Source organism: Zonotrichia leucophrys, chromosome Z (genome assembly GCF_028769735.1).
Source record: "Zonotrichia leucophrys gambelii isolate GWCS_2022_RI chromosome Z, RI_Zleu_2.0, whole genome shotgun sequence".
NCBI classification, from domain to species: Eukaryota; Metazoa; Chordata; class Aves; order Passeriformes; family Passerellidae; genus Zonotrichia; species Zonotrichia leucophrys.
The window spans coordinates 10,093,859-10,117,356 of NC_088200.1; the positions used below are offsets into that span (position 1 = coordinate 10,093,859).

Here is a 23,498-nt window from a genome sequence, read left to right on the forward strand (position 1 = left end):
AGTTTGGAGAGGGAGGCACACGATCAGCCAGGAGTCAGTGGGAGCCGGGGGTTAGCAGGCAACAGGGCAGACAGGGTTTTTTGCCAGGATCATTAGGATCTATGAAACAACAAAAAACCCTGACATGAGTGAAGTCTGGTTGGCCAGATTCTTCCAGGGCTTTATTTTCTAAAGCAGTGGATGATGCTCAGTGCGCTGTGCACCAGGAAAACTGAAGAAAGCAGCAGCTTCAAGCTAGCAGCCTGTAGGTCTGTTCTTGCAGATGTGCATGAAAGGCTTGTGTTGGGTAGAAAAGCTGTAGGAAGAGCTTATAACCCCAAAAGAATGAGGGTAGAGGAAGGCTCTTGCAAAATGCTGCTGCCCAAAAGCTGTATGCAAAGTTCTGCCACCTCCTTGGCTGTGCGGCAATACTTAGATAGACAGGAGTGACCCCAAGAAAGCTCAGGCAGGGACAACAGCAGCTCAGTTCCACGTCATGCTTGTACAGGAGGACACAAGCATCTTCACCAAGAGGCTGGAGTTACACCAATGGCTCAGCTTGGGAAAGGAGGAACTGGCCCCATGCTTAGCGAGAGGGACTTCTCAGTTAGGCTCAGGGCAGGCAAAACAGGGAAGAAAAGGGGAAGAATAAAGACAGAAACTGCTCAGGCACATGTCTAAAACAAGAGGTTTTAAACACAGACTGATCAGGAGACAAGGTTAAATCCTCTGAACATTTTAGATACCTAATGCAACACTGGTGAATATGTGGAAGTTTTACCACAGAACTTAAGTCTTATTTAAGATCTCATATTTAAGACAAAAGCAATGATTTAATTGACATAACTGGAACTTACTGTAGTAAGACCTAGATCTGTAATATTGATCTAAAAATGCATAGCTTATATGTGCACCAACAAAGAAAAAGTAGAGGCAGAATTTCTTGGCATACTGAGGATGATACGTATATTTGCTCTGAGGTCCAGAATGCAGAAGGAGTAAGAACTGCTAAATTATCTGGTTAATAATAAAGGCAGAAAGCACAAAACAAACACAGGAGAAGGCACAACAAACCCTAAACCAAGAACCTGATAACAGCTGACTCAATGGTAATGGGAAAGTAGGAACATAAGATTCTACTAGGAATGGAAAATAGTAAGAAATAGAAAGTCCTGGTGCCTTCAGAGCAACATTCTCACATAATGGATGGGGTCAAGGAATTAGCAGGGAAGTGCCTCCAAAGAGAGATGTGTTGGGGGTAAGAAGGTGAAAAGAAACTCATGTAAGAATGCCTGTAAAACCAAGGGATTGGGAACAGCAAAACAGAAATTCCTGGTTTCAGTACATTAAAAAAAAAAACCTGCTAGGAGAGAATTCATGGAGAAGAGTTGAAAGGAAAAAGAAATCAAGGTGAGCTGTAGTTTCTCGAAGAAACAATATTTTGTGCTTAAAAGGCACAAGCACAATAGCATCTCAATGAAGAAGGATCAGAAGACTTGGCAGCATCACGAGCTTTTTATTTTCCTCAAAGACAAGAAGAAAGAACACTAAAAGGTTACTGAGCACAAGTTAAAAAAAATAGTGTGAACACATAGGCAAAAATAATAGAAACATCAGGGTAAAAAAATGAAATGAAACTTGCAGAAGATTAAAAATAAGCTACCCTTTATATGCATATTAATACCAAGAAGGCAATCCTTAAAAATGTTGCTCAGAGAGAAAGTTTTGAAAAATGACACCAAAAGAGGCAACACTGGTTTGAGTTTTCCTTTAGTCCTTGTTAAAATTACCAGCTATGCACAGGGGATTAGTACACAGTGTGACACAATATCAGTACAGAGGTATACTATCCTCTTCTCTGCCTGTAACAGAGTAAGACATTAGTTCAATTCAGGTATTTCCAGTCCAGCAGAGTGGGAAAAAACACTATTTAAATTTCCTACAAAACCAGCTAAAACCATCTCAGATGGCTGGTCACTTGTGAGTACTCAGTTAGTAAGGGGGTTGGTCACTTGTGAGAACTCAAACAGGTAAGGGGCCAGAATTAAGGATAACAGCAAATGCAGTGGCTGTCTTCAAGGGTCGAAAGAGAAGCAGCAGAAAAATGTGACATCAGTCAATCTAGCATCAATCATCCTTAAAACTCCAAATCAAACAGAGAAATAGTTTGCATGTATGTGGAAGAGAACAAAAATATAAGCAGCAGCAACCATAGGAGGCAAGAATAAAATCATGTGAAATCAAATTAATTTCTTTTCATAATGGAGACATTGTTGAATATCATTTATCTGGGCTTTATTATAGCTTTTGTCACTGTCTCAACTTTCTCATAAATATACTAGGGAAATATGATTAAATGAGACTTCTACAAATCCATACCCAGGGAGTAGTTATTAATGACATTCTGTGAAACAGAAGGACACTGAAAGTGGAGCTCTGCTGGATCTATATAGTGTGGTTCTGCTCAGTACATTCATTAGTGACCTGGACAATGAAAGCGAGTACACATATTAAATCTGCAGATTACACGAAGCTAGGTGTGTCTGCAGACACACTGGAGAATGGGATTAGCATCTAAAATATCTTGGCAGAAATCAGAAAAACATAATCTAAAAATTAGGGTAAACTTCATCAAGGACAAATGCAGAGTACTACAAAAGGAATATCTCACTTAGAAAGGATTGGCTATGTGGCAAATCTTTGTTAAGAGATGCAGCATTTTCACAGAATCACAGAATGGATTGGGTTAGGAAGGAATGTGGTCCCAAGCCCCCCTGCCATGGGTAGGCACACCTTCCACCACAGAGCCCCACCCACCTTGGCTTTGAACATTTTCCAGGGTTTATAGGGAATCATTCTTGTCAATCTCCTGCTGTTGGAGGAAAAAAAGGGTCATTGTCCCAGGCTGTGTCAATGGGGACAAAGGTAACATGGCATATTAAGTATTTCTGTAGCCTCACACAGGGATGGGAAGGTCTCAGCAGCAAAACTGCCCCATTGGAACAGAGTTCTGACATGATTTGCCAGTCTTGGAAGTGTGAATTACTAGGAAATACTGAAAAAAATTAGGGTCTGCTAAAAAGCAAAAAAGTATTGCAGGTAGGGTGTGAGAGCACAAGTTAAAGGTCCTCATGTATTTCACAATGCCCCACCGTGACCATGAGGAGAAAAGCAATCTGCTCCTCTTGTCCATGATGAAGTAATGAATGTGAATCATGTCCAGGTAGATTTAGGGTAGTGGTTAGGTAACACTCAGAAGGATGAAGAAAATCAAGACCCTGGGGAGCACCATCTCAGGTGCTGAAGTCTCCAACACTCATGGTCTCTGCAGAAGGTCAGAGATCTGCCATGAACAATGATTGGAGCCAATATCTCTTGGATTGTGGGAGATTAGATCTCTTCATTTCAACCCCTCTTTCACTTCCCTCAACATCATTTTCTGTCCTAGTGAAAGTCCAGTAAGAGGTCATTTAATGGATATCATCCCATGAGTTATGACAATGACACCCTTGTGACAATGACACCCTTTGCTAAAGGTACAGCTCTCACTGACCATACAGGGTTGAAAACCATTCAAGCTCTAGAGAAGATTGGACCAGATCATTCTTTGAGGCCCTTTTGCCTAAAAACTTAAGAGGTTTTGTTCTCAGCTGTTTATCAGTTTTGACACTGGGTAGACATGTTATGGACTGTTTTTTGCCAACTATCCCCAGATCAAAAGCACTGCCAGGGTCCCTGGAGATCTTGGGGCTCCTTGAAAGCAGCTCAGAGTTGTAGGTCAAGTCTCCAAATCTCCTCTCTGCACTGGCAAAGGGCACTGATGTTGACTTCAGCTTCAATCCTGCAGTTAGCCGTCTGGAGTGTTCAAAGGCATCTGCATTCCACGCAAAACTCATCCATCATTCATTTAGTAACATTGCTGGAGGGCTCTCCCCCTCCATGCACACACATCCCTCCAGAGATAGAGGAGGACAGCCCCCTCCACGCCGCCGGAGGCAGGCAGCCTTCAAAACCCCATTCCTTCTCCCCACAGGAAAAGCTGCGGGCATCGATACGCTGCGGGTTGCCTGTCTACGCCCCTGAGCTCACTGCAGAGCCACAGCAGACACTTAAATTAATCATGTAGATAATTATACAGTACTTTCAAGGGATTTGATATTCTCAAACAAAACCTTCTGGCTTTGGAAAAATTACTCCAGACAAGCATAAATAGGAAATACTCCTTCCAGATGTAACAGACAACACAGCACTGAGCTGAATGCCTCTGTGCTGGTGAGAAGAGCAGCTCACGTGTCCATTGCCGTAGAAGCAAAAAATAGAAAGGTGGTAAGCTGTTCGTCAAGGGAAAAAATAGACCTGCCTGATAAAAATGGAAACCTCTACGCTAAGAAGAAATTTATTTTTACTCTTGACTTCCACAAAATAGACTCAAGACCCACGTGAGAAAATTTCATGGAGTCACCACCACCTCGCTTACTTGCTGTAGGTGATAGATCTGCCAGACCACCCTACCTGCCTTGCATCGAGTACACAGCTATATACAAAATACTCTAATTTTATGCCCACACTGGAATTGTCTGGTGTAAAACAAGCCAGAACTAGGAACGGGCAGCCTCCTGGGCCCAAAGTCCCCTGTCTTGTGAAAAGGAGTCCCTGTTCCTGGGGACAACTTTCCACCAAAGAGATTTTGTCCTGGTTGCTCTGAATCCCTCTGAGGGCTACTGATTAACACTCTCTGGTAATTAAATCTCCCATCTTACCTACATCTCAGTAGTGTGGTCTGTTGAGATTTTTCATTAGCAGTTTCAAGGATAAAGTGAACTAAGATTTTGCACAGAGGATGTTTGCAAGCACAGAACATCTCAGCTGGGAAAGTACTGGGGTGGGAAATGTCAATTAATATACTGAGTATGATATGGAAACAATATTAATCCTGTTCAAATAGAAGGATCTATTCAATTGATGCCATTCAAATGATGGTGCAGAGACAGTATGACCACTCAGTTTGAGGAGGACCCATAAAGGGGATCAGCCTTTCATGGGATTTAATCTTTAAAAGACTCTCACCATGGTAAGTACTGATTTTAGGGCTCAGGCATACACTCCACTGCTGTGGGAGCCCACGGACTGAAGCCAGAGCCAACCCACAGCACAAGACAGGTGCTCTTCTTTGCAAGAAGGAAAGCTTTTGGGCCAGATGTTCTCAGAGGATCAAAAAGATGCTGCAAAAACCTTGATAGAGGCACGGTCCCCTCTCACTCAGCAATGCCAACAGCCAAGTCCCACACCTTTCCACCCAACCACAAAACAACCAGCCACTTTGCATGGCTGCAGCCTGGGTGCATGCCTCTTCCCAAGGGTGTGCCACACCAGCACCTGGTGAGCAGAGCTGCCTGGTCCCTTTCCTTGTGCCACCAGCCACAAAGATCCTCCTGGGCATCATCAAATCCAGACCCCAGCTACCACAGCAACTTTTTCACACTCTAATCAATAAAACTCATTGAATTTCAAATAGAAGTAAAGAACAATTACATCTCTGATATTTTGCTGGAAAGCTGCCCCAACACTTTGCATAGTTGGAAATGGTCTGTATTTTGGCTTAAATGTATTCATAATCAGTTTATACCCACAGACATGCAGCTTCTATAGCCCTCTGCTCTTCTTAGTATTTATCAGCTCTTCTCACCTTCTTCCCTGGAGTATTTACAGCCGGAAAAATCAGGTCTTGCCTGCCCTTGTTCCACCCCGCACGTCCACATAAGATGTGCTCTCAAAGGCTGAAATACCACCCGCGTAAATAAACTGGCTATCTCCTTCTCCATTCCTCAGTGAAAGTTTTTAGCTATGGCTCAGGAAGTAATACACTTTCTTCCTTCATCTCCAGCCTTTTTGTTCAAAATACCAAGCTAAACATACGTTATGTAGGTGAAGAAAGGCTCCTTCTTTAAGGCTTTCTTAAGGCAGCACAAAAGCTGTCTTAAATGACTGCTTATGGAAAAATAAAAATATTTTGTTTAAATAAGTTGAGGCTGGAACTGTCAAAAAGCATATGTGGATATTCAGTGCATAAACAATAAGCTTTTTTCTTTTCTGACAAATTGAGCTTTTTCTTCCTATGTTGTCCTCGAAGGAATGATGTAAAGAGCTCCTATAATCACTGTCTCATAGGGGGAAACAGAAATGAAGAGGGTCATTAAAATGTCCCATTACTGATATTTGAAAGGTGATTTGTGCAAATGGCCAAGACCCAATCCTCCAGGATAACCCCTTTGGCATTTCCAGCCTGACCAAAACTTCCAGAAAAACATACATACAGTTATTCCAAAAATTGTTTTCATCCCCTGAGTGAGATGACTTTATAATTGCTTTAAAGGTTATGTTTGACATATACCGTAAATCTTTTTATATATATAGATGAAGGCATTGTACTTGTTTTCCTAAAGTCATCTGGGCACTTCAGCACCAGAGAAATAAATCCAGCACCAGCAAAAGACATTAATGTACTAATTTCTATTCAAGTGTAGCTTCTACTTATTAGTTAGAAACTAATAGGGGAAAAAAAAAAGCATCAATAGGAAGAAAACCACTTTGGAACTGAATCAGGGTTTTCACTAAAAGACATACTGTTATTTAAAGATAGTTTTTCTGTGATGGTCTGAGGTCTGAAATCCTTCAGGACAGCAGCAAATCAGTTTTATTCTGGATTACCCAGTGGTACAAATCAGATCCAGGCACACAGTTATGTTTCTGCTGAATTAGCCAGAGTGCACATTTACAGGTCAGCTTTATGCTAGCCACAGGAAGACTTCTGATATTTGACCTGGCAATAAAAATTTAAATCTTACGCTGGGAGGCTTTGAGAGATTTTGAACAAATTTGAATTGACAGGAAGTTTTATAGCAGTCAGCATTTTATATTTCATGGCCTCAATGCTTTTAGTACAGCTGTAGGAGCCCTAAAGCTGGATTTTCTGCGCAGTCAAACCACAGCCTCGGGTTTGACCTCCCCACAAGTAAACAACAGGAATACAGGAATATTAAAACCAGGATTTTTGTTCTTTAACATCAGCTGAATCCTCATCTGAGATTGTCGCCATGGGCTCCATTTCTGGCCAAAGGAGAAGAACAGGCCCTCTAAGGAGAAAATAGTTATCTGGTCTCTTGTAGGTCTTTATTTTCAGACTAGATGCTTGACATCTTTCAAGTGCACTTTCTGCTCCATTGCCTAAAAAATGTGTGGCCAAGTAAAATAGAGGTATCTGAATATGATCAGATGAAATCTGCTTTAAACCAGTTAACCAGGCAAACTGGGCACAGAAAAAAATCGAATATAGCATAGCTAAATAAAAGCAGTGGTGAAACTGTATCAATTCTTGCAGACAGGTTCCCTGCAATGCTTTCTTAACTGCTTTGATTTTCAAGTATTTATGTCCACTATATTAAAGATCAAAAGGCCCGTGCAAACATCTAGACTTACTAAATCAAACCTAGTAATTGCCAGGACATTTACAGTATCAGCCCAAGCGAGCCCTGAGAACAAAGAACAGTTCACCAAGAGGGCACTGAAACAGCCAAGCATGGAAATGCGGAATTCTTGCAGGAAACCTTACACTCTAAAGGGGGGCACAAGAGTTAGGTAAAAACCTAACCATATACTTGGATTTGTTTTGAAAACCTTGCCACCAAATAGCTCTCTAGAGGACTTATTTATTTCCAGGTGCTCTCACAGTACCCATAACACTGGCAATTAGCAAAATCTTTCCTTAAAGAAATGTGATTGTGCCCATTTTTGTAAAGAGGGAATGGAGCTACAAGAAAGTAGGCATGCCATACAGCCTCATCTGAAGCTTCCCTGTAGGCACAGGGCCACTGGAAAATTTCATAAGGACAATATGTGCCCCCACTACTGGCATCACGGGAACAGAGCGAGGCTCTCCTCATTCCTTCTACCCTTGCTCCAGATCGTCTGAGTGCACTGCAGGACTGGATCACTCTCAGCCCAGGGACAGTGTGAAGTCCACAGGAGCTTCCACCACCAGTGTTACCTCAAAGGCCATGAGGTATATTGTCCTTGTCAGCAGCACTGCTCAGGAGGAGCTGCCTCTGTTCCCACAAAACCAACCAGTGCCTCTTGGCTTATTCCTTCTGGAGCTCTGAAGCCATCCATTTCCTCCCTTCCCTTATTTCCATGCAACATAAGCAAGCTCATAAAAAGAGACACATTTCCAAAACATATCAAATGAAATTATATCAGAAATTGGGGATCATGATATCCTAGAAAGTATTTTCCACTGGACCAGGAACATAGCAGGATTTCAATGATAGTACTAAAAATAAAACGAACAGATGAAAGCTGAAGAACACACCTCCTGTCTGTCAGCAGTTAACAGTGAAGCTCTGAACCCTGGTGTTGACCAAAAGCTCCAGTTCCCACCCCAGCTCAGGCAGCACAAGCCCTTCCCTCACTGCACGTCCTTGCAGTCTTGCCTGTGTTTAAGAGGCTGGTGTCCTCTGGGGACGCAAATATGATGTATTTTGGGATGGTGAGTAGACATGCAGGCAGCCCTGCTCTGAAAGCAGGGATAACCAAAGCCAGCTGGGTTGCAGATGGCAATAAAATGCTGAGCCAGGGCTGCAATGATACAGCTTCACAGTTTTGTGTATTAAATAACAAGGTTGTTTGACCTGCTTGGTTTGGTAAGGAAACCTCCCAAGTGCACTTTTCAACATACCAAAACTGCTTTGTTGCAAGAGGAGATTCAGAGACAGACACAGTGGGCTTTTAAACTGGAGAGACAGCTGGGCTCAAACCACTGGGCTGCATTTTCCACCATCATTGAGAGGAATTAAAAAGAGACAGCAGAGGAGGAAGTATCTGTCTGACCATCCATTATTAACGAGAAGATCAAATCTAAAACTCTTTCTGATACTGATACTGATACAGAAGCCCTTTAGCAAAATCAAATTATTCTCTTCCGTCCTCACCCTCTTTATACACAAACCATCTCCAGCAGCCTTCTCTCCAAGTCCAGGTCAGGTGGGAAAATGAAGAAGCTTTGCAATTTCTAAGTGATTTTCTAAATCTTGCCAATATTCTTATTCTCAATGTAATTTTGAGTATTGAAGTAAGACAGGCTTGCCTTTTTGCATTCATTTAAACCAGAGTGAAACAACTTACTTCAGACAAGAGTAAAAATCACCTAATTCTCACATGATCTAGTGTCCCAGACTATATCAAAGCAAATTTCTTTAGCTGTCAGATCATTAAAACTACTTATCTACCTCTAAGCTCTTAAAGACTATTCAGTTTGATAGCAGAAAAAAAGAATGTTTAAGGAACCAAGTTATTGCAAGCTTGTTCAATGATGAAAGATCTGTATTTAAAGAGTTTCTTGAAGAAAGGTACCCATCCAGTTCTGCAATTATTCAGCCTCCTCTGTACATCAACATGCCTAATCATCCTTTGGATCTCTTCCACTTGCTGAAGAGTTCAGAGCTGATGCTGGGAAGCACCATTATGAATTTTCAGAGTACTCAGAATTCATTTCTGACATAATTTATAGAAGTAAAAATCTGCAGTAACATAATTAGTCAGAGATGCTTTTCTGGATTTACTCTACAATTGTGTAACCACAGAGGAAATCTAATTTTAAGTATGCAGATTCCAAGAAACATCCCCTTTCCAAGTTTGAAAATAGCACAGTTCTATCTCTATCTCTCTCTCTCTCTCACACACACACACACACACATATATTCACACAGAAAACTACTCACAACTACAGGCATAAGGATATAAGTAACAGAGTTAGGACTTCAAATTTACATTTAGGCACCTTAATAAGTCACACAGTTTTTAAAGGCCCTTGCTAATGTCACCTACTACTGTATGACTTTGAAACAAACCCCTATTTACCTATTACTTTATAGTGAAAACCCCAAATGTCTCAACTACAAGGCTTCCTGAGGGACTGGCCTTCCATGTAATGTTTTGAACACTATAGAAATTTACTGTACACTCCAGATCTTTCTGAAAAAAACACTTATATTAAAATAGGTACAAAAGTAGATCTGTAATTATTTTTAAATGCTTCCACTCTTCTTAAGAACTTCCTGTGGGAAAGATCTCTGCAATACTTATTCATAAAACAAGAAAATGTAAATAACATGTTAAATTTGGACTGCATTGTCTGCAGAAGTCATCCATCTAGTCTTACAAACAAACCACAAACATCTCATGTTCCAATACTGCAATTCTATATTAAATAAAAAAATGTCCCCAACAAACTGTTTAAATTAAATGCTGATAAGCACCAAGAAAACAAATAGCTTACAACACTGCAAAATGAATACACTTGGAAGGTGGACTAATGGGATGTCACCGTGTTACTGGAAAGGCAAAAATTTCAAATAAATAAATAAATAAATAAATAAATAGTTTTCCATTTTCCCATAAGTCTGAATTAAGACAAACAATATTTTTATTATTATTGCAACCAGATATAACAAGGCATATTTCCACATCGCTGTTCCCAAAATCCATTAATCATCTCTAATCTGATGACCTGAGCACTGGAAATAATTAACAGCCTGCTATGATTGCTCCCAAGCAAGTGTTCCAAGTAGAGCTTAGGAAAGGACTTTCAGAGAAGATCCTCTCTGTCTTGGCTTTGGCAGTGTCCTGGGGTGACTTCATGATGCTGAATTCACCATATCCCCACTTCATGATACATCATCTCACTTCATGATACTGTGAATTCACCATATCCCCTTTCACCTGTTTAGCCCAGCAATAAGTTCTGCACTTCTGAGACAGGTTCTGAGAGGGAAGGAGAGGGAAGAAGGACATGGTTTGTCTGCAGAAACTGCACTCACTCTCCTGCATTCCTGCTCACGGTCTGCGTTGTCTGCAGCACGGACAGACAGGGGGACAGAGCTCTCTTTTGCCTTTAGTCCGTTTTTAGCTGGCTTAGGCAGAGAAGTTCCCTGGACTCTGGCTTCTCCTTTCTTTGGAACGGATCAGCCCTGCTCAGGCCTGAACACCCAGAATGGCACCAGGAGCTCACACCGGGGCTGGGACGCTGCGTTCCAGCGCGCAGGGATGGATGAGAGACTGAGCGAGCTCAGCTACAGCCCATGACAGCACTCTCTCTGAGTCTGCCATCTCTGAAGAACAGGGAGAGGTCCCAATGTTTAATGCTGTTCATTTTTTCATGTTTGTGAGTACTTTGCCTGTTAAATAAACAGTTTTTTCCACTATTCTCGAAGAGGGGCAGCTTGAATTTACTTTCTAGAGACCACTTCAGAAGTTTCCTCCCAAAATTTACCCTAGACAATGATAGGCAGATCCCGTAACACTGTTCACTTACTCATCAGCACCAATGCTCTTTCACTTCCCACTCATCCAGTAGGTGAAAAACCACAGGACTTTCAGGTAACAGTTTACATTTCTACCACTAATATCTACCTGGAGGCAATACCTGCATTCCCCTTCAACACTGCATACACTTCACTCCTTCTCCATGAAGGGCTGGTGTGAAGACATCAACAGAGCTCAACTTTCCTTCATACAGCCCTGACAGACAAGAACACACATGAAGCTGACTGTTCATCACCTCCTCTAGGGAATGCATCTCCAAAACCAGGACAAGGCTTCATCCACAGCCAACAGCAGGATTTCCACAGATGGAGGCGCAGTCTCTGCAGTTTTAATTTAGTTCCCATTCCTGCTCTCAAATCAATGCAGAGGTTCTTGAGGCACAAAGGGTTCATCTATGACCTCTGAAGGACACAGACCACTGAACCATAACACAGTCATTGCTGCCTCTGTCCTCTTAACCTCCAACTGAACTCTCTACAGCAGCCTCCCAAAGCATGCATACCAGACTGAATCTCTTTCCCAAACTGAAGGTTAACCCTGCGGGTAGAAGCTCACTGGAAGCAAGAGCTATCACCTCTCAGGGAATAGATGCTGCAGATGCTGACCACAGCATCCATTTCTTTCATAGAATAAGAGAATCATTTATGTTGGAAAAGACCTCCAAGGTCATTGAGTCCAACTTCAGCACCTCGGTGTCTCTCCTGCACTGCAGAACTTAAAACTGAGCAGTGCCCAGCACAGAGAGGCAGTCACTGCCCTGCTCCTGCTGCCCACACCACTGCTGATACTTTCAGGATGTCCTTTGGCCTCCTTGGCCCCCTGGGCACCCCCAGCTCATGTTCAGCCACTGCTGACCAGCACCCCCAGGGCCTTCCCCACTCAGCAGCTTCCCAGCCACTGTCTCAGCTGGAGCTGCAGGGGCTGCTGTGACCCAGGGACAGGAGCCAGCACTTGGCCTGGTTGAACCTCACACAACTGGCCCTGGCCCATGGGTCCAGGCTGTGCAGATCCCTCTGCAGAGCCCCCTGCCCTCCAGCAGATCAGCACTCACACCCAGCTTGGTGCCATCTGCAAACTGGCTGAGGGTGCTCTTGACTCCCCTTGTCCAGATCATTGATTAAGATATCACACAGGACCTGTTCCAGTACTGACCACAGCAGCAATATCTTTCTGCACCCATATCTCTTGGAAGATGGATCTGGAAGCCTCCCAAGCCTCTTCTGACCTTTCTTGGGCAATGAGTGATTGTGCTTTTGGAGGCAGCTGAATTTTATGGCTGTTTCTGAAGATCCACACAAGCAACCCAGGGTGGTACTCTGGTTCCAGAAATAACTAGATGAGGCAATCACTGCAATCTTTGGTCCAGTGCCTTTCAAACAGTTTTTTGCCTAAATGAAAATGATCTGTCAAGGTAAAGGAGGGGAGAGTGCAGCTAGAGATAGAGCAAGCTTCTTAGAATGTAAGGGAGATTTTACCTAGCCTTGATAATTGAGAAGTATTTGCTGCCATAAGAGTAGGACCTACCCCCAGCCAGCAGAGCCTGTGCTCTCAGGGGAAAGTCAGAATGTGCTTGCCTTCCTGGAAGTCTGCACACAGCCTTCATCAGAGTCCAGACACTGCAGCCCAGACATGCACAGCCTTCAGGAATGCTGTCACCACCATGTATTGTTCAGGACACTCATTTTCTACACATTTACACCACATCCCATCTCACTAAATCTGCACAAAGTCTGGGACAAAGGTTTCACACACAGAAGTTGCTGTTGTGGTAGTTCTTTTGTATCTCTTCGCTGCTTTAGAAGACTTCAGTGCTGAATTGAGCCCCAATTAAAAATACATAAATAAATGTTATGCTCTATAAATAATTATTCAATGCTTCATCTAATCATGTGCTTTTATGCAGCCATCATCTCTACAAAGACAAGAAGCAAAGCCTGGAAAGCAAAGTCTTGCCTTCAGGCATCTTAAATATTCAAGTTTCTGAGTCAATGTTCTTACTGGGCTGAAGGAACAAAAGAGGGAGTCCATTCAGAGCAAACACACACAATAATCTTTACTATCCCAAACAGTATTGGTGAATTAATCACACACTGGACTTAAAGACACATCATCTGCACTTTCATGTATTATGTTGTTCAGATGGGTGTAACTGCAGATCATATCTGAAAGAAGCTAGGCAGGCTTTCAGAGACAGGTCAGAGATTAAGAACATGCAACAAGATGACTCCCCCACATAAGCTCTCATCATAATCATTCTCTCTAACAGGATACAGCCACTAAAAGAAAAGACACAAAACAGAACTACCACACACCTCCATTTTCCCCCCAAATTTACCATTAAGCTCAAGCTTCAAAGTGAGCCTTATTTAAACCAAACAGACTTTTTTAAAATTAAATATAATGCTACTACAATATTGTGCTCATATATTATAAATTAAATACACATTTGGGGATATTTTTAAGAAAAAAGCAAGCACAGCATAGGCAAAAGTCCAGTTATCCAAAACTAAAGTATTAATCCTTCAAACACTTAAGGAACTATGTAATACTGCTCAAATCAACAGACTTACAATGTATCTGTTTTTTCATGTGCTTAGAAACATGCTTGGGATCAGGAGTTGAAATAGGTATATTTCAACTATTCAACTAATATTCACCAGAATATTCCCAAAGACCATATTACCTATATCAATGTTCAGCATATATTTCAGCATTAGAAAATGCAACCCAGCTCTTTGTATTGGAAAATACTTTTCTTAAACACTTTCAGCTTCAAAGTCACCACAGCATCCCAAGCAACATATTAAGATGCTGTCAAAGAAAGTTTTTTCATAGCCATATCACTGCACTATGTATCTATGAAAAAAAATCAGTTTTACTGGTGACTAATGTTTTACTATGAGCAACCTGCAGGCAGGGAAGACTCAGAGCCAACAAGAAAAACAACGAAGAAAAGGAAATACTCTGAAATTGCAGAAAGAACCACTCTTCCCAAGCAGGAAAGCTCACAAAGAGTTGCCAGCAAGCATTCACAACCCAAGAGCCAGGAAAGCCAGAGCATGACAAAGTGTAATTCTTTCCACCCAGTGCCAGAGAAAGCAGGTACAACCTTCCCTGCTTTGCTAGTCCCTCATTCTCCTGTTCTGGCAACAAGCAAGCATGAACCTGATTAAACAGCATCTCTTTTGCAATACTGCTAGCATGGTTCAATTTGGGCAGGGCGGATAAAGAGAGGAGGAGCAGGGTGTCACACACAACTTTAAAAAGACCCCATAAAACCTGAGCGATCCCCTCCACCAAAATGAAAACGGAGGAGAGGTGACAGACCCAGAAATCACCTTCACACTGATGGCAGTGAGTGGCACGAGAAGATTTACTCCACTGAACCTGATCCGCCCTTAGAGGTGCCAGTGAAAGGTATCCTGCCTCTGTCCCTCACTGGTTTATTCAGTCATCTTCAAAGATCTTCCTCAGCTGGCTCCAAGCCCAGTGGAAACTGCGATATGTGGAAGCATTTCCCCAAGGGGAGAGGTAGCAGCACAGTGGACACCCTGCACTGTCCCTGCTCTCCCAGGCACCCCAGGAAAACCCGCGGCCCCTGGAGATCAGAGTGTCCAGAGCTCCACCCAGGTGCTAAACCAGGACTGAAACCCTCAAACTCAAATGCAAACTAATGACGTGGCAGCACCGAGAAACCGTGAGGCAACAGCAGCTTTATCAGCAGCCTCAAAAGCAGCTGGGCTGACCCCTCCAGCGCCAACCTCAGGAGGGCAAGGTCCTCTTCTGTCTGTCTTCACCTACTTTCCATCCATTATTCTACTAAAACATGCAGGACTCCCTTCAGATCACTGCATTTCTTCATATTTTGGCTGACAGTTTAGATGATACCCAGGGCAGGAGCCTTCCTACAGCTGTGCTGTGTGCAGGGAGGCAGAGACACATCACAATCCAAACTTCACCCCTGAAATTATTTCTAGGAAAATGTGCTGAACGAGACTATGAAATATAAATCAGAAATTGTAATTACAAATTGCAATGACAACAGTGACTGTATTTCCTGGAAAAGAGTATTCTTTAATTCCCTTTTGGATTTTACCAGAGCCATCAGAGCCCTTGTATGAACTCCTGTTGTTACAAAGCATAGAAACTCATTCAATTATCTTCACATCATCTGGAAAGCAACAACACAACTGTCTTGTAACTCTGGGCTTTGTCAGGTGAGCCAATTTGGTATCACAGCATTTATTTAGCATATTATAATACAGTAGTTTGTAACTTTGGTTTCACTTTCTTTGTTCTGTCCCATGATGAAACACTGAGTAAGTACGTATATGTCAGCACAGCACTTTGTTTCTAAAAGCTGATTAAAAATGCATTCTTTAAAAAGGAAATATACGGAAGTGACTTTGGAGGCCTAGATTTTAAGCTTCTTTCATTTTTTTTTTGACATCTGTTTGCTGAGCGCATATAATTTCTCCCTTGAATTATTTAAATGTCCCAGTGCTTTTTTCATAAAACAAAAGCTGAACCCAGATGCCCAGCCTCAAGATGGAAAACCTTAAAAATACAATAAAGTAGAGTTAGTAAAAAATTGGAATTCTCATCCACTGGGAATACCCAGTATTTTAAAGAGACATATTCACTGGAATATAATATTTAAATTCCTGGGAAAGTTCCAGAGAACAATACTAAGAAATCCCCAAATATTTTCTTTTCTTTTGCCTTTTTCTCTACCTTCAGCCTTAAAAATCAGAAGAGTTTGGGTGTCTGATACAGTTCTTGCAGACAAGGCTGATGACCACACATCCTCATCCTGCTGATCCTCAGCCCAATGTGAAAAGCCCAACGTGCATTGCAGGAGCCAAGCCTGAAAAGGAGATGTTTCCCCTTGAGAGGAACAATGTCCCACAGGAATTGCCACTGCAGGCTTTCCCATAAGAAATAGCTAATTTATGGACTCTCTATTCCCCACAGACAAAACACACAGACAGAAATTTTGCCCTGCTTCTACAGAAAGCCTAAAAGTGTAAACCGTAACAGGAATCCATTTAGAAAAGAAGCAGAATTAAATGGGATTTCTTAAAACCATAATCTGCCAAGAGATATTTTGGATTATTTTGAATAGCCTTGACACACCAGGTAATAGTGTTTTTCAAAGAAAAAATTAAGCTCTTGTTTAACCCATCTCAGCTACTCATCCCTGGGGTTTCCAGCCTTGCAGTTCTCCTGAGGATAGGCAGGTTGCTCCCAGCTTCCCTTCTCCCATTAGAACACCATATTCTTACATTTGTATTCTGAAACTGATAACCTTTAGTTGGAAATTAATTGTACTTAAGGAAAAAAATTTAAAAAGAGGATGAATGCATGCTTTCTGGATCATCATATAACAGGGATAAATATAAAGCAGAGCTGTTTCCAAAGCAGAAGTACAACACTCAGAGAGGAAGAGAGAAGAAAATGCTGAAAGTAAGGTTGCTCAGATAAATTATGTTGCACTTCATAATTTTAAGATGGACAGAGATGTGGGAAATTTAGTTTCTGCCTCATTATCCATATGCCCACATTTCATTAGGGCACCAGCTCACCCCACAGCCCCAACCAGCCCCTCGGGGCAGCAGGGACTTGCAGGAGTGCAAACTCTTCCATCAGACCTCAACTTGGGAGTGCAGGACAACAAACAAGGGATTACAGCTTGGCCACAACGCAGAACAGCTCCAGTACACTCAGGTAAAACCACTGAAATGCACCTTAATGAAGATCAAGTGAGCGGTCACCAGTCTGCTTCAGACATCTCAGGAGTGTGAGCCGTGATGCCAATCTTTACATTTAAGGCAGAAAATGCTTCAGAGAGCAGATATTTCTTTAGGACAGCAGACAGAAATCCAGCTGGGCTGCCCTTTTCAACTGGCATGCAGTGAATCAAGAGCGGGACCAGACCCACAGAGAGGGGTTTTGATTTCTTCCTCCAGCAAAGAAGATCCAGTCTTCCGTCTCTTTCCCTCTCTCTCCCTCTGTCTCTCTCTCTCACACACACAAACCAGACAGTGTCTTTCCACACATCTTCTCCCTCCTCTGCCCTCTTCCACCCTCCCTTCCTATCATCATTACTTTGGGATGCTGCTATCAAAACCTATCCTGCTCCACTTTCAGTGACTGCACAGCCTCACCAGTCCGAACCACAGCAGTGGTTTAGGAGGCTGAAGGTAGAATTTTCAACCCCTTCAAAAGACTTTTAGAAACCAAACTCATCATGCTAAAAGCAATGGTTTCTAAAAACCGTAAGCAGCCTCAGCAAACTTCAGACTTACTTTGCGAGTCACTAGAGTAGAAGCAAACCTCATCTGGCACCAAGAACCAATTTTTTCTGTCTTGGAAGCCACACAAAACATTTATTGTCATGAGAGTGGTGAGAAAGTAGAAACTCAAAATCTGACAATCTTTCTAGAAGAAAAGCTTAGAGCTCAAGCCAGTCATCCCGGCTGAGCAAGCTCCTTGATGCATGTTTGGGAAAGCACAGTGTCCTCATATGCTCTCTCATCCCACGGATTCAGAGGGTGGCAGGACCCCTGCCACGGCCCCAGGGAATCAGCCAGGCTGGAGACTTGGCACAGAGGCATTAGTGCTTGTGAAAGGGAAGGTGCAGCACGTGCCCTGGCAAAGAGCAGGGCAGGAGCCCCACAACAGCCTGGGTTTGACCTCTTGCTGTCCGTCAGAGGCAATCACTGAGCCCCAGTTACCACAGGTCTGCTGACCTGTGTGAATTGTTACCCAGTGCAAGCTCCACTGTGTGCCTGAGCCTGAATTTCCCTCCAAACACATTATAATGGCTCACTCTCAGGTCACCTCTAATTTTTATTGCCTGCTATGAACTAGGTTGCATGCATGTGAACTGTCGCTTGGGGATATTAGGTTTCAAGGTCTCGTTAATCAGCTTTCCATTGAATAATGAGTTTTAAAAAAATCTTTGGTTTTACTTACATATACACCACTTGTTGGACAAGAGTGACTCAACAGTGGAAGGAAATATCTCATTTACAGTTCTGTGCAAATATGTACAACCAGGTGCTGAAGAGTATGAGACCTCAAAAGTCATCTCTGTTTTGGAGATAAGAGATATCTTGGGCAGTAATAAATAGAGAAATCTTCCTGAAGCACCAAATAGCACTTTTGTTCACAGTCTACTGAACTATAAAGTCTTTCAAAGCCAAAGAATAAATGCTGTTTTAACATCACAGAAACAGTTACTTTTTGAAGCTTATGACCTGCTTAGGGTCAGGGCATTCCAGTGCAGCTGTAAATGTGTTATCACGATTACTGCATGTCTTCTTAGACTTACATTCAGCAGAAAAATATAAAATTAATCTCAAGACCTGCCAGCTTTAGACTATCCATTTTCTGAAGAGCCCTTAGGCAGAGAACTTGCTGCTAAGAAACCTAAAGGTCTGGAAAAAAATCAAAGCGACTTTTTGCAGCCATGGGGATCTGGGTCTTATTCTGCTCTGGTTGTACATAATTTTTTAATGTCAAATATTCTTTGCATTAACACGCTTTTCTGTCTTGCGCAAGGACAAAGGAAGGTAAGACTTCTGCTTTCTTGATTTTACCCTGGTATAACCATCTTCAAAGGCTGACTGCCCTTTTTCTGTCACAGAAAGCACACTAACCTAGTTTGCAAAGTACCTCAGTGGGCCTCTGCTCAACCTCCCTGCTTGAAATAGTGTTGGACAGAGATGGCACATCCCTGCAAATTCCTGCACAGCAATCTCCACTGGTGTGGATTCCCCAGCCTGTCTGGCTAAGTGACCCCAACCCTTACAGTCAGAATTTTCTTCTCTAATATCTGAATTATCCCTCCTTTTGCTGCAAGCTTATGTCCATGGGCCATTTTCCATCTGGTGTTAGAAGGGGAGGGTGTATGAAAGCTTGTGTCTTTCTCATCTTTAAAATTCTTGGAAAATCACAGGCACAGAGTAAAGGAGAGAGAGGACCAAATGATGCAGACTGAGCAGAATTTCTGTGTTAGTTTTATTCTCACATTAGACAAATTTGTCATTTTTATTTTATTCTAAATGCTAATGTGTGGCAACACCAGCTGCCAATTTAGAGAGACATACTTGGCATGCCAAGATTTATGTCAAAAAGCTTCGCATCCCTTACTTAATTCTCCTGATAGTCACCAACCCTTCCAGAAAGCCAGATTTACTTGGCACTCTTTAAAAAACACTTACTTGATGAATGATGTTGCCTCAAATCATGAGACTCCCAAACTCAAAGCTCTTTGTCTAATGAAAACTATTACTGCTTTTTAATAAGTTCTTCAGCATTTAAAAATAGCACTCCTAATTTCCTGCTCCACCGAGCACCACCTTGACTTCAAGTCAAATTATTCACAACCTCTTCTCCGCCAGCCCTGGGGGATACAAGTCTTGCATTTTGGGGCTAAGTACTTCTCTCAACAGCTGTGAGAAGCTCTCTGAAGCAGGAAAGAGCAACTCACTCCTAACAGTATCAGACATCAAAGCTAAGCCACCCTTTTTTTCCCTGCTATTTTAACTCAAATGTTGTAGAGTAACAAGCAGCAACACCAGCAGGATTTCTTTGAAGCAACTTATACTCAACTAAATTATATTGTGGGAGAGCAATAGCCCATGAAAGAGATAACATTACCATGCAAGAAAGCTTTAGCAGTTTTGGCTTGCTCTAGTTCTCACCAGGCACATTTCTCTCACAAAAACACCAGAGGCATAATATTCACAACACAAACCCAAACAGAAGTGTGTTACTGTGCCACAGTGTCACAAACCTCAGCACTGATATTTAAAGCAGCTCTTTCATCCACAAAACCAGTACGTGGGTGCTGCACAGAGCCCTTCAGAGAACAAGAGACCTCCTTGCAGGTGTCATCCCAAGATCCAAGCATGCAAGGCTCCAGAAACTCACAGAGCCTTCACATGGGTGGAAACTTCACCCCAGCACGAGCAGCATAAGGACCAAGCGCACCCAGAGGGCACAAACATCACCAAAACAAATGATCTCTACATTCCATTGTCTTGCCCTTCTTCAAAATTGTCACTAAATACTTCTTCCACTGCTTCCTGAATTTTGTCAGACATCCAAACCCACTAAATTTCTTTATATGTTTCTGTAAATCACTTTTTAAGTTACTTTGCTTTTTCTTGTTGACAGTTCGAGCATTTCAGATATTCTTAAAAGTCTGGTCCTTTCCCAAACTGCCAGACTTCCTGGAAAACTGACATTCCTCAAATATTTTTACAAATCTTCCTGTTAATTGCTTCATTAGAACATCCTTCTGTGATTACATTTTTGTCTGTAAGACACAAAAAGAAACACTGCACCCCAGTGTGACCTAGTTTTCTTTAAAACTAGAAAAGATGTTTTTAACAAACATGGCAGATAAATTCTGCACAATATCTGCCTTTTTAAGTTCAAACAGAATTTTTCTAAGGACTTGAAGGAGAGCGCCATTTTTCTGGAAAAAATGCTGTGACTGAGGGCTTGGTCAAATGGTCAATGAGACCTTGCCAGCTTTCTCCTAACAATCACTTTATATTATTTCTGATTCTGCAGCCTGTACAATAGGAGAAAAAAACAGTAAAATACAAGCTGTCTGTATTTTCTGAGTCAGTTATCCAACAGCTCTGATAAGATTTTTTGCCCTGATGCTGTGGGTCTGTGAAAAAAGTACCAGCAGATTCTTTCTCTGCAAAATTTTTATTAGGGCTATTGACCCATTGAGTTCATGTGAACTGCTTTTTCCTGAGTATACAAGTTGCTCATCTTGAGGGGAAAAAAAAATAAAACCCAAAGCCAACTCCTGGTTTTCCATGTGGCTAAAACTCTACTGACTCCAGGAGAACTACTTGTAAAGGTTATAATGCAAAGCCAAAGCATGAATACAGTGAGAACACATACTCATAAAACATGAAAATATTCATTTGCAATATATAACATTTGACCTTCAAAATACATTAAAAGGACCATTAGAAGCTTTTAATCCAAAAGCTAAAAAAAACCTTATTCCATTACATTGAACTGTAGTGTTTGTCCAAATATCCCAGCAAGCTCAATTGCAGTTTCTCCTTAATTTTTCCCTTTGCAAATGGAGACAACCTTTATTCCACATGTACATGCAACCTTCCTGTGCTAAGATCACAAGTTTTATAGAGACTCATTTCAAGCATGACATGAGTTTCTCTAAAAGAAACAGGGCACAAGGATGCTGTGCCTAACAGCTCTTGCCTTCATTCCCTGTATTACAAATCTTCCTGGAGGACTACTTATGCTATAAACAGTCTTGCTGGACACAGATGGATGGAAAAAACAAAATAAAAATCTGTTGATATTTTTCTTAAGATTTTTTGACACTGTGTTTAAGTGTTTATATGCTTTTGCATATACACAGAAAAACCAGACACAGGACAACGTATTCTCCTATATAAAAACTATTAAAAGAGCTAACAGTTCCAAAACAAAGCTAAAATTGTGACTGCAGGGATTTTTTTTTCACTAGGCCTTCTTGGAAAATGACTTGTGATAATAATAACAGGTATATGAATTCCTTAAGTAACATTGTGCTAACACTGTCTTGGCCTTATTACATATGCAGAAGGATCTGGACTTTGGCCATAGAGCATTTTTGTACTGCCTTTAACCAGAGCTTTCTGAAATCAATAGAATCCATACGCTCCAGTGCACCCAGATCATTTCTCCAGGGACAGGAAAGAGGCCCAGTTTAATACACGCTTAATTCAATTAAGAGCTACACAGCGACAGCCTTTAGTAAATTTTAACCTCCTCTCCATGCATCGTTTACTAACCCACCATTAATTAAACACAGTTATTAAACTAGCATGTTTATAATTACTGCATTTTCAATGAATGAACAAAAGCTATTTATGGGGCCCAACCAAAGGGCGCCCGTGCCTCCGCGATGCGGGGCTGAGCGCGGATGCCCGGAGCCAGCTGGCATTCCGACAGCACAAACAGCAATCCACAGACCCACAGAGGCAGGCCGGCACAAATGTCTTCTGCCCACAAGGAAACTCTGCACCGGAATGCTTTAAATTCCTTCTTTGAACGTTTACTGCTGAAAAGCACACCACTGCCAGGTGCCTGGATAGCCAGAGGACCCACTAAGCCCAGCTCACCAGCACAGCCCTTCTGCAGATCCAACAGGTTGTGATCCATTGTCTTCATGAGTGCCTTTCAAACAGCTTGGCACAAAGTGCCTTTAGATAGTAGGAAATACTAAATACTAGTGCTACCACCACCTTCAAGCACGTGTCTCTCATCAAACAAACCTCTGGAAAGAATCTGCTCAGGGTAGAAAGGCGTGCTCATGGATGACTGACTGAGAACTCCTCTGTGCAGCCGGCGGCATGATGCCATGAAACATACAAGCCTGCAGAAGTGGACAGGGATACAGGATGTGCAGCCCACACCTTCCCACTAAATCACATTCAGCACCTTCAGGTAAAAAGATTAAGGTTCTTCAGATGAGGCAGGGTAGGACTGACATTGCATGGGGTCAGAGGCAGCAGCAACGCCCAGATTACCCACAGGCCTTTCATCATGCGTTATCAAATTCAAACAAACTAGACAAGTGACAGCAAAGGTAGAGAAACAAAGGATTTCTAACTTACACCACTAATCCAGAAATTTATAACAAATGCATGAAAACTCAAGCGCAGATTTGAACTTTTAAAAAGGGAAAAGAAAAGAGTTTTGCCTGTCTTTATAAAAATAAAATGCTAAATGTTTGTGCATGTGGCTTTCCATTCATGTGTAAATAAGTGTACAACCCAACCCTCCTGCATTGTTCTATCCGGGAATGTTTTTAGCATAAGTGGATGTCATGGTTTGAGCAATAGGAAACTTAGTTTAAACTTAGCTCACAAAATCAGCAAGAAAATTCAGTGTTTCTCCTAGAAATATAGTGAATAGGGCATCTCGAGAGGCAATATGACACATTTGTGACACCGTTTTCAAATAGCTCACAGGCAGGGGATTATACCCTGGCCACCTGCCTTTTCGATAGTTTCCATTAACATTTTTTTTTCATATCAGGTACCTGTGATGTTTGGCAGAGATGGCTCTGCAAGGCAGGTGAGGGCAAGACCTGG

The 23,498-nt window shown here is 42.0% G+C and overlaps 1 protein-coding gene across 8 annotated transcripts in view; it reads right to left on the bottom strand.

Moving 5' to 3' along the window:
- PDZD2 (PDZ domain containing 2) overlaps positions 1–23,498 on the bottom strand; it is a 201,078-nt gene that overhangs the window by 138,234 nt on the left and 39,346 nt on the right. The window contains exon 1 of one of the 8 annotated variants that reach the window (XM_064735300.1): positions 2,797–2,813. The exons of the other annotated variants lie outside the window; for them this stretch is intronic. The gene's annotated coding sequence lies outside the window, so the exon portion shown is untranslated. Of the gene's footprint in view, positions 1–2,796; positions 2,814–23,498 lie in introns of those variants that run through there. 8 annotated transcript variants of the gene reach the window in all.